This window comes from Dendrobates tinctorius, unplaced genomic scaffold, assembly GCF_039654945.1.
Source record: "Dendrobates tinctorius isolate UK_male_01 unplaced genomic scaffold, ASM3965494v1 ptg000120l, whole genome shotgun sequence".
NCBI lineage: Eukaryota > Metazoa > Chordata > Amphibia > Anura > Dendrobatidae > Dendrobates > Dendrobates tinctorius.
This window is the reverse complement of record NW_027361788.1, coordinates 34,233,624-34,248,853: the sequence shown is the minus strand read 5'-3', so window position 1 is coordinate 34,248,853 and position 15,230 is coordinate 34,233,624. Positions and strand designations below refer to the sequence as shown.

General features: G+C 51.1%; 1 protein-coding gene across 1 annotated transcript in view; it reads left to right on the top strand.

Moving 5' to 3' along the window:
- The window catches only part of ZER1 (zyg-11 related cell cycle regulator), a 69,189-nt gene that overhangs the window by 28,963 nt on the left and 24,996 nt on the right, over window positions 1–15,230 (top strand). The gene's annotated exons all lie outside the window — the stretch shown is intronic.

Genomic DNA, 15,230 nt, shown 5'->3' with positions numbered 1-15,230 from the left:
AGACAGGGGCGACAGATCCTATAGAAAGGGTCCGATCTCCCCAAACCAACAACGGGCGAGCACGCGTTGAGTATCCTTTCCCGCACCGAGGGACATCTCTGGGACTTTTCCCCAGACATCTATTTTTTCTTTCTTTTTTTATTTTATGAAGATAAGAGGGGCAACGCATCCTATTGAAAGGATCCAATTTCCCCAAACCAGCAACGGGCGACCACGTGCGAGTGTCCCTCCACGTTTCCTTTCCCGCGACGTGGGACACTATGCCAGACTTAGCCCTGTCCACCCCTAGGTATCGGAACCATGGGCTTGCACAGAGGCACAAGTCTGTGCGGCCCCCACTGCTCCACCAACGCATGACGGCGGTGCTGCATGGCGGCGGACGGTCCCTCTCCTCGCCTCTGCAAGGCGGTCGGAGCTAGGGTGCCTGCACAGTCCTAAACGGAAATACCTCAGGTGCTGGCTATCGAGCTGGAGTTCAGGTATGAGCTGGAGAGGGCCCTGGGCAGCGTTTTTTTCGGAGCCGGGAATAGTGGTCAGGCTTACCCCCGGAGAGGCCGCTGCTGGAGTCAGGCGGCCATTTGGCTGGGGGGGGGGGGACAGTATTTACAATAGCCCAGGTAATCAGTTGGCATTAATCCCCCCTTCCCCCCCTTCCTTCCTTCTTTTGCTCCCTCTCTCCGCTCCTCTAACCTTCCTCGCGCCGTCACTTCCCTCCTCCCTCCTGGTACCGGTGCGGTCCGGGATACTCAGTGGGCCCGGGGAGCCGCCAGCAGACGGAGCGGCATGGGGAGTCGGATGGCCAGGGTAGCGGTCCGCCAGCATACCAAGCGGGCGGACAGTCTCTAATTTAGCCCGCGGCTTCGGCCTGGGCCGGAGGCGGAAGTTCCGCCCTGGGCGCGACGTCATATCCGGCACCGCCCCCTATGACCAGGGTGGGCGACGGATAAAATTGAGGCCATGGCTGCAAAGCAGGGTAGGCCGCGATAATAGAAGACTCGCAGCTTACCCAGGAGTGAGGCAGCAGGCGGACTGCAGGAGCACGGGGAGAGACACGCAGGAGCGGGTAAGTGCGACCCCATCCCGGAGCCACACTAAGGCACTACAGGGTTACCCTCCTCCTCTCCCCTCGAACCTTAAAAGGATTTTTTTTTTTTTTGGCCTACGCCAGCAGTATGTCTGGAAAAGGAAAAACGCACACGTTCCTTTATGCCGCATGCGTTTCCTGTGGGGTTATGTTCCCACGAGCGCAGACTGTTAAGTTATGTGAAGCCTGCGACTCCGAACGCGCCCAGGAGCCCTCCTCTGCGACAGAGCCCAGGGGTCTGGATCCCCCAGAATGGGCGTTATCACTCTCTCGGTCCATGGTTTCGCTCACGAAGGCGATTGAGACCCTTCAGGCCCTGGATAGAGGTAGAGACGGCTCGCCTGTTTGGGAGGGTTCATCCACCTCACAAGAGCCTCCGGCCTGCAGGGGCCGCACTCTCTCTAGGCAGGCGCATAGGAAAAGAGCCCATACTGCGTCTCCAGGCCCCTCCGGTGCCTTAGCATCCGCGAGTGCGGCGTCTCGCTCACCGTCACCATTTTCTGGGAGCAAGCAGAGTTCAGGTGATGACTGGGAGGAATCCTTGGACCTGGATTATAGGTTCCCCCCTGCCTAAAATCCAGGATCTTTATGATAAGAGTATTCGATCCCACGCATTGAAAATTTCATCCGATCCCTCTCACCCGGGACACTCCTCATTCCAACTACTCCCTTCAGGACGTCGCTTCAGAGTCCCCAAATGCAGCACCAACCGCCATATGAACAGCTTCTATCCACTCTGTTCAACAATTAAATCGTCATGTGTAGACTATATACTGTATCTGTCTTGTTAGATGTTACTTGTATCTGTTGTTATATATTATGTTGCCTCTTTTCCACAAAGAATTCCTTGTATATATGTAATATGTACTTGGCGATAATAAATTTGATTGATTGGATACCCCGGGGTATCGGGAGACGGTAGACAGTCTTATTGAAGCGGTCAATCAGACTCTGGGTATTGAGGATGATGTCTCCCTAACCGCAGGTCATAAGGTATCCTTTAAGAAGGCCAGGAGACCACATAGAGTGTTTAGCACTCATCCTGAGTTCGAGGACATAGTGCAGCGGCACAGAGAACGTTCAGACAAGCGTTTTTCAGGACAAAAAAACGCTAGAAACGAGATATCCGTTCGCATCAGAGCTCTGTAAGAAATGGGCGGAATCTCCGGTGGTGGATCCCCCAGTGTCACGCCTGGCCTCAAGATCCTTGTCAGTACCTAGTGGTTCTTCCATTAAGGACCCCACGGATCGACTCAGAAGGTTTAGCTCGCTCGGTGTATGAGGCATCGGGATCAGCGCTCTTTCCTTCTTTTGTGGCAACGTGGGTAGCCAAAGCCATGATGTCATAGTCAGATTCTTTGAATAAGGTCCTACAGGATAGAGAATTGCCGACGGAAGTGGCTGAGGTAGCAAGTCAGATCGCGATGGCGGGTGACTAATGCATCTTTGGATGCGGCTAATGGCGCGGCACTAGCGGCAGCAAATGCAATCGCCATTAGGAGAGCCTTGTGGTTAAGGCTATGGCGGGCTGATTCGATTTCTAACAAGTCTTTGACATCCCTGTCTTTTCAGGGTAATCGGCTATTTGGGGAGAAATTAGACAAGCTCATTTCAGATGCTACAGGGGGAAAAAGCAGCTTTCTTCCACAACAGAAGATTAGACTGCCATTTCGTCAACCTCAGGCGCGCTTTCGAGCATTTCGCACCCCCGGGTGGATGGCAGCGGCCAGTACCTCCGCCCCAGCTCGCTATGGCCAAGACAAAGAGCGTCAGGTCACATATAAAACCAACCCGCTGGGTAGGATGCGGGGCCGCCCGCCCAGGTCAAGGGGGGCCAGGTCCCAGAGGCCCTCAGTGAAATGACTCGAGGCATCCGGTACCCGAGGACAGCAGAGTAGGCGGACGTCTGCTCAGGTTCTGCTGCGTCTGGGTCGCGGTGGCGCGCGACGCATGGGTGGCAGAATTAGTGTGTTCCGGGTACAAAATAGAATTTGTCAAAGATCCGCCAAGATGATTTTTTCTTTCCCGGCTTCCCAAAACGGAATCCCGGGCAGAGGCATTGCTAGGCGCCATAAAGGTGGTGCAGCGCTGTACCAGAGTGCGAAAGAACCCAAGGATTTTATTCCAACCTGTTCGCAGTCCCCAAGAAGGACGGAACAGTGAGGCCGGTTCTGGACCTAAAGCTCCTGGACAGGTTCATCAGGGTCAGGCGTTTTCGCATGGAATCTCTCCGGTCGGTCATATCGTCCATGGAGCACGGAGAATATTTGGCCTCGATCGATGTCCAGGATGCCTACCTGTACATTCCGATTTTTCCCCCGCATCAAAGGTTCCTTCGGTTTGCAATCGATGGTCGGCATTTCCAATTTGTGGCCCTACCTTTCGGGTTGGCCACGGCCCCCAGGATATTCACGAAGGTGATGGCTGTCGTCATGGCCATTCTACATTCTCGGGGCATAGTGGTTTTGCCGTACTTAGACGACCTCTTAGTAAAGGGACCGTCCTTTCGGGCATGCGAGGAGAATGTCAGCATCACACTGGATACCCTATCTCGCCTAGGATTGTTGGTCAACGGGAAGAAGTCATCCCTTACCCCAGCTCAGAGGATCTCATTCCTAGGGATGATTTTCGACACTTCCCGAGGGTTGGTAATTCTCCCTCAGGACAAGGCTCGGGCGCTCCGGCAAGGAGTTCGAAGTCTTCAACAACCGGGCCCTCACACCATCCGGTTCGGGATGAGGGTTCTAGGGAGGATGGTGGCGGCGATGGAAGCAATTCCGTTTGCTCAATTTCATCTCCGTCCCCTGCAGCATGCTCTCTTAGCGGCTTGGGACAGGAGTCCGTTCTCCCTCGATCATCAGTGCAGGTTGTCCTCTCAGGTTCGACGGGCACTTCAATGGTGGATGCGCGACTCCTCTCTGTCAGGGGAAGCCCTTTCCCCCAGATCAATGGTTGGTGATCACGACCGATGCGAGTCTTTTCGGTTGGGGGGCAATCTTCTGCCATCACACGGCCCAGGGGCAATGATCGCTTCAGGAGGCTCGTCTTCCGATCAACCAGTTGTAGATTTGAGCGGTGCGGTTGGCACTGCAGCATTTTCAGCACTTGCTAGCAGGACGCCCAGTCCAGGTTCAGTCAGACAACGCCACGGCAGTGGCGTACGTGAATCACCAGGGAGGCACGCGCAGCAGGGCAACCATGCGCGAGATAGAGCATGTACTCCGTTGGGCCGAGAGACACCACTCGGTAATCTCAGCAGTTCACATACCAGGCGTGGAAAATTGGGCAGCAGATTTCCTAAGCCGGCAAGGCGTCGCGGCCGGGGAATGGTCCCTTCACCCCGAGGTCTTCCAGCAGATTTGCCAATGGTGGGGGACTCCAGACGTGGATCTGATGGCTTCCAGGGAGAACGCCAAAGTGGGCACATTTGTCACTCGGTCTCAGGACCCGCGAGCAATCGCAGTGGATGCGTTGGTCCTACCGTGGAACCAGTTTCGGCTCCCATACCTGTTTCCCCCACTGCCACTTCTCCCGAGGGTCATCAGAAAGATCAAGACAGAGGGGGTCCCGGCAATTCTGCTGGCCCCAGACTGGCCCCGTCGAGTATGGTACGCGGATCTAGTGCAGCTCCTCACAGATGTGCCTTGGCGTCTACCGGAACGGCCAGACTTACTGTCTCAGGGGCCGATCTGCCACCCGAACTTAGGGGCCCTGGCTTTGACGGCATGGCCGTTGAATCTTGGATTCTGACCCAGGCGGGGTTTGGGCGTGAAGTGGTTGCGACAATGGTTAGCGCCCGGAAGCCGGCCTCGGCGAGAATTTATCATAGCACTTGGAAAGTTTTCTTTCATTGGTGTTGAGAACACGGGGTTGCGCCATTATCCTTTTCGGTCCCCAACATCCTGGCTTTTCTGCAGTCCGGCCTAGACGCAGGGTTGGCGCCGAGTTCCCTTAGGAGGCAGATATCGGCCTTATCGGTCCTTTTTCAGCGAAAGATCGCCACCAATATGCAGGTCAAGACGTTCATTCAAGGGGTCTCTCATTTAGTTCCCCCCTATAGAGCACCCATAGACGCCTGGGACCTTAACCTGGTCCTGAGTGTCCTACAGGAAGCCCCGTTTGAACCGTTACAGGAAATTTCATTGTCATATCTCTCCAGGAAGGTTGTATTCTTGGTAGCCATAACTTCCATTATGCGGGTCTCGGAGTTGGGAGCATTATCTTGCAGAGCTCCTTTTCTGACTTTTTTTAAGGATAAAGTAGTCCTTAGACCACCGCCGCCTTTTCTGCCGAAGGTCGTGTCCTCTTTCCATATTAGTGAGGACATTGTTCTGCCTTCGTTTTGTCCAGCGCCAGTACACAGAGTGGAAAGGGCGCTCCACTCTTTAGATCTGGTAAAAGCTCTCAGGAGGTACGTGTCAAGGACAGCACCTTTTCGCCAGACGGACTCGTTGTTTGTGATTCCCGAAGGGCGCAGGAAGGGGCTCGCAGCCTCACGGTCAACCATAGCCAGATGGATTCGCCTAACTATTCAGGAGGCTTACCGTATTAGAGGCGCACCGATTCCAACAGGGATAGGGGCGCACTCTACTCGGGCAGTGGGCGCCTCTTGGGCGCTTCGGCTCCAGGCTTCGGCAGAGCAGGTATGCAAAGCAGCAACCTGGTCCAGCCTGCACACTTTTTGTAAGCATTGCAATGTGCATACTCAGGCCTCGTCGGATGCAAGCCTGGGTAGAAAAATTCTCCAAGCAGCAGTGGCACACCTTTAGACAAGAGGGCATGCGACTTGGATCGGTGAGTTGTCCTCCCATCCAGGGACTGCTTTAGGACGTCCCACAGACTCTGTGTCCCCCAATGAGACGAAGGAGAAACATGGATTTTTGTGAGTACTCACCGTAAAATCCTTTTCTCCGAGACACTCATTGGGGGACACAGCACTCACCCTGATAGCCAGTTGGCTCTTGTTTATTTGATTAGCATAATTCCTTGTTTAATGTAGGGTGGTCCTTTTTCAGACATATGATTTTCTGCGTTAAGGCTAATTTATTGTTATGTTCTCCTACTGCTTTTGCACTAAACTGGTTTCCGCCCGCTATTGGGGCGAGGGTGTATGCGGCGGAGGAGGAGCTAACTTGTTTTTTGTATACATAGTGTCAGCCTCCAGATGGCAGTAGCATACACCCACAGTCTCTGTGTCCCCCAATGAGCTACAGCCGGACAAAAGCCCTGTCCCCATCCTAGGGGAGTGAACCCCTGGAATGTACAGAGGCATCCATGGCGTCCGTGCGGCCCCCACTGCATCACCACCAATAGAACAGCAGTGATAGAAGGAGGCGGACGGTCCCTCTCCACCTCCCTGACAAGGAGGTGATGTATGGAGGGCTCTCTGCACCGTCCACGTGGCAGCGGCAGAAAGTCTAAACTCTACGCCCATGCGGCTCCCTCTCCATCGCCTCTGATGTACAGCGGCGATGGCGGGAAGGCGGACGGTATTTCCCCTCTTCTCTGACCTCAGAGTGAGTAGTTGGCATCACCATCCACGCTGCAGCCTGATCATCCGTGGCGGCTCCATGCCGGGACGCGTACTGCTGGAAGGTCAGCGACTGGCTCCTGCAGCAGGGTTTTCTGCGCTCCCATGCTGCATTCCCCTCCCGAGTAACGCTCCCGCTGGCCGCAGAAACTTAGGCCCCGGCTTGGGCTTATTCATGGAGCAATCCATGAAGCTCTGCACACTGGATGACATCGCGACCGTGGCTCTCCTCCCCCGATCTGGCGCTTCTCGCTTACTGCGAGACTTTGCCGCCTCTGCAACTCCCGGCGGCCATCTTGGTCCACCAGGCCAGCTTACACAGGGGAGACGGCTTTGCAGGACATGATACGGCGCCAGGCAAGAATCTGCGGTGAGAATGTACCGGTGGCGTTTTTAAAAGTGGCACAGCAGATCTGCGGCACAGGACCTGGGTAAGAGCATGACCCTGCAGCAGACACATCAGTGCACATTGGCCCTTCATAGGTTAACCCTACATCATTTTGCGGTGGACATTTGAATCTATGTCCACCATCTATGGATGCCACTGGACCTTGTGGATTACATAATGGTCTTAATGGCTCTTAACTCTCTAGTAGGACCAGGTGATAAGAATGGACACTTTTTGCACAGGAGCCCTCCACCGCTAAAGAAACAAGTGTATCTAACCCTCCTGAGCGGGCTTCATTGACGTTGCAGTCCATTGCGCCACTGACCAAAGCGATAGAGTCCCTTCTCTATCGGTCGGGACTGTCGCCAACCACTTGGGAGGATTCATCCGCTCTAGATTATACAGGGGAGACGGATTCCTTAAGGGCTCCGCTCTCCCCAAACCTACAACAAGCGGGAATGTGGAGTGTCGCTTCCACATACCCCCTCCTGCCGCCGAGCCCAGTGTACCTAGTCCTCCCTCCCTCCTGAATGGGCTTTCTCACTTGGCAATCCATGGATTCACAGGTCTAGGCAATTAAATCCCTCCGGGGATAGGCGCGTTCCCATGACTTGTAGATGGATCATCCCCTACATGGGAGCTGTCAGCTAGCAGGGGCTGCAAGCGCTCTAGAGCCGCACATGTGTCTACAAAACGGATCCGTAGTACGTCATCCGTTGGCGCAGTCTGTCGCTCTCCCTCACCTGGGATCTGTAGCGATCAAAGTTCCGAGTATGAATAGGATGTTTCCTTGAATCTGGTCTCGCCAGAGTTTCAGTAACCATGTCAACCAGTCTCTGGAGGTTGACGAGGACTCCGGTTCTTATCTGGATCATGCAGTGTCCCTTAAGAGGACTAAACGCCCGTTTAGAACTTATGCCATTCTCCCGAACTTTCGTGCTAGTTACTCGGCACAGGGAGCGAACGGATAAACCCTTCACTGGTTGGAAGCCTCTTGAAGCGAGATATCCCTTCCTGCTGATCTGCGGTGAGATCACCTTTTTACACAAAGTGCTCTGCTGCACAACTTTGCAGAACTATGCTGCCTTACAGCTGCGCTGGTATATACCATACCTCCAGCATTCCCTGCAGTGTGCAAACTACTCCACTCCGTGACACCTGTGATCCCAAACACAGCTTGTGACCCCTAATACGCTCAGGAGCCCTCCACTGTCACCAAGTCCAGTGTACCTAGTCCCCTTAAGTGGGCTTCGTCACTGTCACAATCCGTGGCCTCTCTGGCCAAAGCAATTTAATCCCTTTATAGATCGGGCAGCTCCCATGACTAAGGTACATGGTTCCTTTCATACAAGGGAGTCGTCGGCTAGCAGGGGCCGCAAGCATTCCAGAAATGTGCAGGCGTCTAGAAAACTACTGAGCTATTATGTGCCTTGGCATCCACGAGCACCACTTCTCGCTCTCTCTCTCACCAGAGGTGTGTAGCCAACATGATTCTGAGTATGATTCGGAGGGTTACTGGATCTGGTTTTGGCAGTTTTTCAGAAAACTGTGGATTCAATTATTGAGGCCGTCAACGAATCTTGGTAGGTTGACGAGAACTCCTAAACAAGCAGTGTCCTTCAAGACAACTAAAACTCACTCAGGGTACATTTGCATTCACCCAGACGGTAGCATCCGATAAGCAACTCACTAGGCAGAAACTTCCTGAAGCGTGGTATTCTTTTTCTAGCAACAGGCGTGCACGTGGAGTGTCACCCCCATGTATCCACCCCTGCTACATGGGATGTCATGCCTGAGCAAATTTTTAGGGGTAACGGGTCCCTTAAAGGGCACCGATCTCCCCACACCATCAACAGACGAGCACATAATGTTGCCTCTATGCATCCTCTTCTGCAGCCAGTCTATTGCCGGACAACTAGCCCTGTCCACTTGGGGGCTTGAACTCCATGGATGTACAGAGGCACCATCCTTTTGGCATCTGAGCAGTCCCCACTGCAACACCACTGTTTAGCGGATGATGCAAGGTGGCGAACGGTCCCACCTCTATGTTAAGGAGATGGTGGATCGAGGGTTCATCACCTTAACTCTGCACCGTCCAAAGACAGCAAGAGACGGTTTATCCTGACCTGCTGGATACAACTGCGCATTCCACCACCCGACAACTTCTCCGGGTACTTTAAAAAAAAAAGGATATGAAGGAAGTTTGAGCCGAATCTCCTGTAGTAGACCCTCCAGTATCCCAATTGGGAACAGTAACCTTCTCCTGGAGGCAGCCCAACTAGCCAATCAATTCCTGCGAGCGGGAGACTATGGGTCCACTCCCCTTTGGATGTGACTAGTTAAGCGATGCTGTCAGCAGCAAATACCATTACAATCTGAAGGGCATTATGGCTCAAAATGGAAAGCGGACCCTGCGTCCAAAACAGTCTCCAACATCTCTCCCTTACCAGAGTGGTCAGTTATTCGGTGAGAAGTTGGAACCAATCCAGGCTGGCCCTCTACTTCCTCCCAATCAGGGTGTTCCCCACGCCGGAACAAAGGACCGATTCTGGACCTCAAATTTCTAACAAGTTTATTAAGGTCCTCCTTTTTAGGATGAAATTCCTTCGGTTATTACCTCAATGGGAAGAGGTGAAGTTTCTCACATCCATCGTCATTCGAGATGCTTACCTCCACACTCCATTTTTTTTTCCCCTCAAAGATTTCTGCACTTTGCCATTTGCAAATAGCATTTTCAGTTCACGGCTTTGCACTTCAGTCTTGCTACCGCTCCCATAGTGGTCACAAGGGTCATGGCAGATGTCATGTCCATCTTGCACTCCCTGGGTGTGGTCATCCTGTCCTAACTGGACGATCTTCTAGTCAAGGGACCGTAGATGCAAGAAGAAGAAAAAAAAAAAACGTTCAACGTTGGCTTTTTTTTTTCTGGGTTTTTTTTTTTCCTCTGGGTATTTTTTTTTTCTTCTTCCTGCATCTATGTTGTCAAGGTTAGATCAATCAGTGGGTGTGTTCATGAACTTGGTCCACACCCTAAATCAAGTTTCTGAGACTGGGATAAAAGGTTGCTGCTATATATAAGTGTGACTGAATTTTATACTATTAGGATTTGTACTGTGTTTTTATGATACCTGATGAAGGATATACACTGTATCCGAAACACATTGTATCTCCTCTTTTTTAACCTAACAAATAAAAAAAATATGAAATCTCATCTTTGGATGTGAGTCCTGGGAAGCGCTTGCCATTCATGGGCTGGATGTGCCTTTCTTGATTCACTCATCCTGTGTGAGCCTGAATCTGGCTCTTTCACTTGGATCCACCCGAGGCAAGCTGCAAGCCCTGTCTATTGAGAAGTATCCCAGAAGGAAGGATTTTTGAGGATACACAATCTAAAGCCATATTAGTCTTCTATCAGGTGAGTGCATAAAATTGTGCACCCTTTAAAGACTACAATATTGTGTTTACGCACATAGGGCGCCGCGATTTGTCTCTCCCAAACGGTTTTTTTTGCACACCTCCAGAGGGTTGGTACTTCTCCCTCGAGACAAGGCCTTGGTCCTCCAGCAGGAAGCTCGCGCACTGTGTCCCTCGTCCCCTCATTCCATCCGAGTTGCTATGAGGGTTCTAGGAAAAATGGTGGTGCAATGGAAGCAGTCCCCTTTGCTCCGCTTGTATGTGCGTCAGACTGGCTCTCCGTGGACTTGAGCTCCTCCCTCAACTAGGGGAGATCCCTTTTCTCCTGTTTAATGTTAGTAGTGTCTACCAATGGCCAGTCTTTACCACACTACTCAAGGCCACCGGCCAACTCGGGCTCCCAGACTTCCGATCAACGTTCTAGAGATCCGAGCGATATGACTATCCCTACAGCAGTTCCACTGTCTTCTGGCGGGTCCCCCCATCCAAATTTCGGTGATCTCGGCAGGGCTCATCCCAGGAGTGGGAAACTGGGTTGCAGACTTCCTCAGCTGTCAGTGTCAAGTGGGAACTTCATCCAGAAGTCTTCCAACAAATCTGTCTTTGCTAGGGCACTTGGATGTAGATCTGATGGCGTACAGATTGAATGCCAAAGTACTTGAGTTCTTGACCCAGGCGGGACTCTCACAAGTTGTGAATGACTAGTGCTGTAAGGCAGCACACATTTTGTCTGGGATAGGGATCATGGATACCTCCCCCTTTTTTCCTTCAGAACAATCTGGATTCAGGCCTGGTGCTCAGTTTGCTGAAAATCCAGATTTTGACCTTATTGGCCTTATTGCAATAAATCTGCAAGTAAGGTCTTTCACGCCGGGAGTATCTCATGTGGTTCTTCCCTATCGTATACTGCTAGATTTTTTTGACCTTAACTGGTCCTGGGGGTCTTACAGGACACTCCTTTTGATTCAGATTGACCTTACGGTCATGGAGGGTTTTTTCCTCTGCGTTCATGTCATTCAGGTGACTTTTCGGAGGTGCCGCTCTGTCCTTTCAGACACCTTTCCTTATTTCCATCAAGGCAAGGTTGTCCTCAGGCCGTTGTTGCCAAGGTGGTATTAGACTTCCACAAAGTGGAACGGGTTCTTCATACTCTGGACGAAGTGAGAGCTCTCAGAAGGTACGTATCGAGGAAAGCATCCTTCCGAAGGTCGGACGCTTTATTCAGGCTTTCTGATGGTCACAGCAAGGGTTTAGCCGCTTTATCGACTATGATCGTCAGGTAGATTCGTTTCTCCTTCCAGGAGTCCTTCTGCGTCAGAGGCCAGCCTATCTCAGCAGGGATCGGGGCACGCTCTACTCGGTCGATAGGGGTTTCTTGGGCCATTAGGCACCAGGTCGGCACAGCAGGCCGGCAAGACTGTGGTTTTGTCCAGTCCACATACATTCTTGAAGCACTATCATATTCACATCCAGACTTCCGCAGATGTGAGTCTTGGCAGGCTGACTCTACAGGCCGCGGTGGCGCACTTTTAGGCAGTGGTTCTGCTGGGCCTGATCTGTTATGTTGTCCCCACCCAGGGACTGCTTTGGGACATCCTATGGTCTCCAATTAGACGAAGGAGAAATTGGGATTTGTGTGTACTCACCGTAAAATCCTTTTCTCCAAGCCAGTCATTGGGGAACACATCACCCACCCTGTTAATGGCTCTGTGCTTGTCCTGTAAATTGACATGTTATACTCATATGTTTTTACTAGCTGAAGAGCCCAGCGTTGCCCGGGCATAGTAACTAACTGTGGTTAGTTATAGCAAATTATAATCATACTCCATCCCATAGTCCCGTGCCCATATACCCATCATACTTATCCACGATCCCATAGGCCCGTGCCCATATACCCATCATACATATCCTCCATCCCATAGTCGGGTGCCTATATCCCGATCACACATCCTCCATCCCATAGTCCCATGCCCATATACCCATCACACATCCTTCATCCCATAGTCCCATGCCCATCATACATATTCGTCATCCCATAGTCGAGTGCCCATATACCCATCACACATCCTCCATCCCATAGTCCCATGCCCATATACCCATCACACATCCTTCATCTCATAGTCCTGTGCCCATATACCCATCATACATATCCTCCATCCCATAGTCGAGTGCCCATATACCCATCACACATCCTCCATCCCATAGTCCCAAGCCCATATACCCATCATATTCGTCATCCCATAGTCGAGTGCCCATATACCCATCACACATCCTTCATCTCATAGTCCCATGCCCATATACCCATCATACATATCCTCCATCCCATAGTCCCGTGCCCATATACCCGTCATACATATCAGCCATCCCATAGTCCCGTGCCCATATACCCATCACACATCCTCCATTCCATAGTCAACCATTATGACATCATAATGAGCGGCGGGGCTTGCAACCTATGATGACATCAGCGTCGCCATGGCAACCATTGTGACATCATAATCAGGGGCGGGGCTTGACGCGCACACACTTTTTCCCCATTATGTAGATAGGGACAAAATTGGTGAATTGGAACACGCGGGCTTAAAATTTCGCCTCACAACATAGCCTAGGACGCTCTCGGGGTCCAGACGTGTGACTGTGCCAAATTTTGTGGCTGTAGCTGCGACGGTGCGGATGCCTATCCCAGACATACACACACATACATACACACTTTGAGCTTTATATATTAGATTGATCTTCTACTGCTTTTGCACTGAACTGGTTCTCTGGGAGCCAGCATGAAGATGTATACTGCAGAGGAGGAGCTAATTTTCCTTGTATTGCTTAGTGTCAGCCTCCTGGTGGCAGCAGCATACACCCATGATCTGTGTCCCCCAAAGGATTTTACCATGAGTACAGAAAAATCCCTATTAGAACCTCTTTTGGCTATGGCCAATTTTCATTTTTGCAATTTCAATTTTTCCTTCTGTTATTATAAAACTTGTAACTTTTCCTTACATTTTTCCAACTTCGCCATACGACGGCTCCTTTTTTTGCCGGACGAGTTTTAGTTTTGAATGACATTGTTCATTTTACCATATAATGTACTGGAAAAAAAAAAAACGGAAAAAATTAGTGAAGTGTATTTTTGGGTTTAATTTGTATGGTGTTCATTGGTAAAAATGATTCTCCAGGTTCATAAAAAAAAAAAAATAGCGGTTTCAATTATTTTTGGTGCATTATTTGCAAAAATATTTATATTTTCATAGATCAGACTTTTGCAGACATGGCAATAACAAATAAGTTTATTGGCTTGTTTGTTTTTATTTTTGTATAGAGGAAAAGTGTGTGGGGGGTAATTCCAAATGTACTTTTAAGCTTTTAATATCCTTAAAAACTTCATGATATTTTATTTTTTCTTTGTCCCCCCCCTCACAATATAGTTAAAGACTTCTCCCTACATTCTCCACCTTTCTCACAGAATACTCCCCTAGGTCCCGACCTTTCGCACAAACTGCTCCCTACCTCTGACTGCTCCTCATGGTTCCCACTTCTCACAGACGTCTCCCCACGAGCCTCACCTCTCTCACTGACTTCTCCCAATTGGCCTCACCTCTTTCAGACAGCTCACCATGGTCCCCACTTCTCTCACATTCTTCTCCCCATGGTCCCAACTTCTTTCACAGACTGCTTTCCATTTTTCCCACCTCTCCCACAGACTGCTCGCCATAGACCCCACCTCTCTCACAGACTTATCCCCCTGGGCCACATCTTTCTCAGACTTCCCTCCATGGGCCACACCCCACGACTTTTCCCAAAAAGTCTCACCTCTACCAGACAGCTCCTCATGATACCCATTTTTTTTTTCAGTCTGATCCCCATAGTCCCCACTTATTTCAGTCTGATCCTCATGGTCCCAACATCTCTAACATTCTGCTCTGCATGGTTCCCACTTCTCCCACAGACTTCTGCTCATGGTTTCCACTTCTCTCGCAGACTGCTTCCCACCTCTCACAGACTTCTCCCCTTGGTTCAGACTTCTCACTGACTGCTCCCCATGGTTCCTACTTCTCTCACAGACTGATACCCATGAAACGAAAAGGGGGAGACAGGGCGCTTCCAATGCGTAGGTCTGTATGGAAAGTAGATGAGTGTACAGCAAGTGTTAGGCTCACCTGATAGGGTTGTGAGAGTCACAACACCTATAATCGCATAAAACAGCTGCAGCAGTCTGCACGAGGTCCAAGGACTTGGTACAAAGAGAAGGCTGGTAGTGCAATAAGAGACTGCGCTGCTGTGGTAGAATTCAAGGTATCTTTATTGCCAACGCATTTCCTGAGCCAGTCCCAGCTCACTTCATCAGGTCATGAAGTGAGCTGGGACTGGCTCAGGAAACGCATTGGCAATAAAGATACCTTGAATTCTACCACAGCAGCGCAGTCTCTTATTGCACTACCAGCCTTCTCTTTAGACTGATACCCATGGTATCCACCTCTCAGATTGGTCCCCACCCCTCCCACTTCTCACACAGTTTTCCCCATGGGTCCCACCTCTCATACATCTACCCATGGTCCCCAATTCTCTCACAGACTGCTCCCCATGGTTCCCACTTCTCTCACAATCTACTCCCTATGGTTCCCACTTCTCTAACAGTCTACTCCCTATGGTTCCCACTTCTCTCACAGACTGCTCTCCTTGCGTCCGACTTCCCTCACAGACTGCTCCCCTTGGTTCCAACTTTGCTCACAGACTGCACCCATGGTCCCCACTTCTCTCACAGACTGATACCCATGGTCCCCACCTCTCAGATTGGGTCCCACAACTCCCACAGACTA